Below are 3,409 nucleotides of genomic sequence, written 5' to 3' on the forward strand. Positions count from 1 at the left end.
ACTTAAGGCAGGCAGGGTCCCTAAGCCACATGCTTGTTGTTTAAAAGAGAGGGGGAGATGTTGAGAGCCACAGCCAAAGGGGCCCCAGCAAACTTCCAGCTGCCAGCAACCAGCTGCCAGCTGATGATTGGCTCACAGTGGCCCCAGCAAACTTCTAGCTGCCAACTGATTGGTTCCTCTGCGGTGATGCTCATTGGGCTGTTTTCCCGCCCTTTAAGACCACAGAGCTGCTCATTGGGGGACTTTTTTTTGGCTCTGCCCATCCGACCCAGCCAATCACCCTCAAGAGCAGGAGGAGTGGGGGAGGTTGAGAGGCTTGTGGGAAGCTGGTGGTGGTAGTTGGGCTCTGAGGGAATTCCTGAAGAGCTGTGTGGTGCAGTGTGTGTGTTCTAAAAATAAAGTTCATTTCTTTTGACAGTGGCTCCTGAATTCTGCCCAGCCAGACTGTAGCACGAGAGAAAAAAGGGGACACCACTGAGCAGCTCAACTAACAGTGACCTCCCTGACGTGAGTTGTGCATTTCTTCATGTTTTTGTTGTTGTTGTTGTTGTTTGGTTGGTTTTTTGCACTGGGGATTAAACTCAGAGACACTTTACCACTGAGCCCTTTTTATTTTATTTTTGAGGCAGGAGCTCCCTAAGTTGCTCAGCACCTCACTAAATTTCTGAGGCTGGCTTTGAACTTGGGATCCTCCTGCCTCAGTCTCCAAGCCACTGGGATTACAGGCCACCTGCTAGCTTTTCATAGTTTAATAATCAAGTCATTGGCAGCCGAAAGATTCCCACAGGATTTAACCTTCCCCTCTGCAATCTTATGGAAAGGCCAGGACACTAACAAGAAATACTGTTTGGTGATCGTGGAGATTATGCTGAGAAAATTAGAAGCCTGTGGTGCCACCTGCAAAAGCTTGCAAAATGACCAAGCAAACCCTGGGTGGATGGTGACAGTGGTTTCTCTGTGTCCTCCGCTATCCCACAGGTTGCTTACCTCCTCCGGGGTGGAGACGAGTGAACAGCTGGTCCCCTGGCTGTCTACTCCGCTGTCCTTCACACTGCCCTCGGCACCCACAGGCTCCTGGCAGGCCACTGAGAGGCCCGGGAGGCCGCCATGCTTCTGTGCCCAGGTCTGCAGGAGGATGGCCTTCCTCTCCTCGGAGAGCATCTGCCACAGGTGGGAGATGGCCACAGTGTTAGAGTCTGTAAAGAAGTCTGCATGGTGCCTGGCATTTTTCCAGAGGGAGTGGTTTATGAAGTAATGGCAATGGAGCCATTAAGTGTGGAGATTCCTTATTGCTTGACTGCTGTATCTATTTTATGTTAATTAAGATAAGCTGTGTGGAATGTATATATACCACTCCTGTCCTACAATAAATGGCTCCCACTCATGCTGTATCAATGTACACAAGTTGTTCATCACCCCCGGCTATTTTGGTGCAGCACAGGTGGGAGATGGCCGTGAAGACGATGGGGAGCATCACCTCCTGCGAGGAGACGATGCCATTCCCTGTCAGGAGGTCCATCTTCTGCTTGTAAAAGTTGAAATACCTCGAAGAGGAGTGGTGCTGCCTCTCAGGAGTCTGTCCCTGCAGAGGCCAAGGAACCATGCCCGGGCCACGCTGGGGGTGCATGGCGCTTTGCCTCAAGCCTCTACCCGGAGCCCTGCAGGGCAGAAGTGGCTGTTGGGGAGCAGAAGGCACCTTGGGGACCAAGGACAGAGATTTGTGCTCGGGGGCCGCCCCAGGTCCCCCCAGCTGTGCTCACAATTAGGTGAGAGGTGTGGCTGCTCAATTCCCATCCCCCCCAATTCTAATTAGGAGGCCATCAATGTGCAGGCTTGATAGACTGCTGCTTTAATCTGGGGTCCTTAAGTCAGGCTCAGCTGTGGACTGAGTCTCCTTCTCTTGTGCCTCTGGAGGCCAATAAGGCTACTGAGGGGTCTTGGGTCTGTGGAGGAGGCTGTGTCAAAGGAAGTCTGAACCAGCCAGCCTCCACCTTTATCTCTGTTAAGACCAGATATGAGGTTGAAAGGGGACACGTAGAGTGTTGTGGGGTACAGGGAGGGGGAACTTATCCCTCATAATCACTATCAACAAGCCCCCCCTAGTGCCCCAAATAAACACCCAGTCTAAGTAAAAAACATTGTATTTGCTCTTCATTTATAGCTTCCAGACTATGTGTCTACCCCTCAGACCAAGCCCAACCCCAGCCCCTCCTACATGGTTATTGTCCTCTTGACACATTTTTGTATATTTTCACATCATTTACAATGTGAATTTTACTTCATTTTAAATAATCGTTTCTCCTGATTATTTACCATCAGAAATAATACACATTCACTGTTGAAAAATTTGGAAAACACAAAAAAGTACTGAGAAGAAAGCCCCTCCCATAATTCAAGCTGATCTGAGCATGCATTGAGGATACAGCATACTCCAGTTGGAGTTTCTGTCCCATTCCCCACAGGAGCTCTGTGTGTGTCCAAACATCACCCCACCCAGCTGTTCACACCGTTCAAACTCCAGGAGGTCTGGCGACATAGTGGCAGAGGAATGTAAGAGATCAATTTTTTTCTCCTCTTCCTCTTCTTCCTCTTCCTCCTCCTCTTCTTGGTCTTCCTCTTCCTCCTTTTCTTCTTCCTCAGCATCCTTTCTGACTGATTCAATTGGGCACCAGGTGGAGGAGTCATTCTGAGGAAAACTATTTGAGACCAGACTGGGGAAGAAAACAGACACAAGTTAGTAATACTGTAGACCTGTAGACAAATATTCCCAGCAGACATGAAACTCAAAATCTTAGCAATATTTTGTAAATAAAAACTCTCTTTTTATATGTGTGTCTACACACACACACACACACACAAACACACACACATATATTAAAAAATCATATTAGTGATATTAGCTAGTCTAATAAGGCAGGAAAAAAGTAAAAGGTATACATATTGGAAAGGAAGAAATAAAAATATCTTTATTTTCAGACAATGTGACAATGTGGAAAATCCCAAGAATCCACAAGCATATGACTGAATTCAAAAGGGAACTTAGCAAATTTGCATGTTGAGAGCCACAGCCGAAGGGGCCCCAGCAAACTTTCAGATTGCCAGCTGATGATTGGCTCACAGCAGCCCAGCAACTTGTAGCTGATTGGCTCCTCTGCGGTGATGCTCATTGAGCTATTTCCCTGCCCTTTCAGACTGCCAGCTGATGACTGGCTCACAGCGGCCCTAGCAACTTCTAGCTGATTGGCTCCTCTGCGGTGATGCTTATTGGGCTGTTTCCCTGCCCTTTCAGACCACGGAGCTGCTCATTAGGGGACATTTTGGCTCCACCCATGAGACCCAGCCAATCGGCCTCAAGAGCAGGAGGAATGGGGGAGGGGGAGAGACTTGTGGGAAGCCGGTGGTGGCAGTT

The 3,409-nt window shown here is 48.7% G+C and overlaps 1 long non-coding RNA gene across 1 annotated transcript; it reads left to right on the forward strand.

Annotated features, from left to right (window-relative positions):
- On the forward strand, positions 1-1,391 carry LOC144253971 (uncharacterized). The gene is made up of 2 exons (XR_013343389.1): positions 1-507; positions 979-1,391. It is a non-coding gene; the product is annotated as an uncharacterized LOC144253971 (long non-coding RNA).
- Positions 1,392-3,409: the final 2,018 nt, after the last annotated feature.

The sequence above is a fragment of the Urocitellus parryii genome, chromosome 3, assembly GCF_045843805.1.
Source record: "Urocitellus parryii isolate mUroPar1 chromosome 3, mUroPar1.hap1, whole genome shotgun sequence".
In the NCBI taxonomy this organism is placed as follows: Eukaryota; Metazoa; Chordata; class Mammalia; order Rodentia; family Sciuridae; genus Urocitellus; species Urocitellus parryii.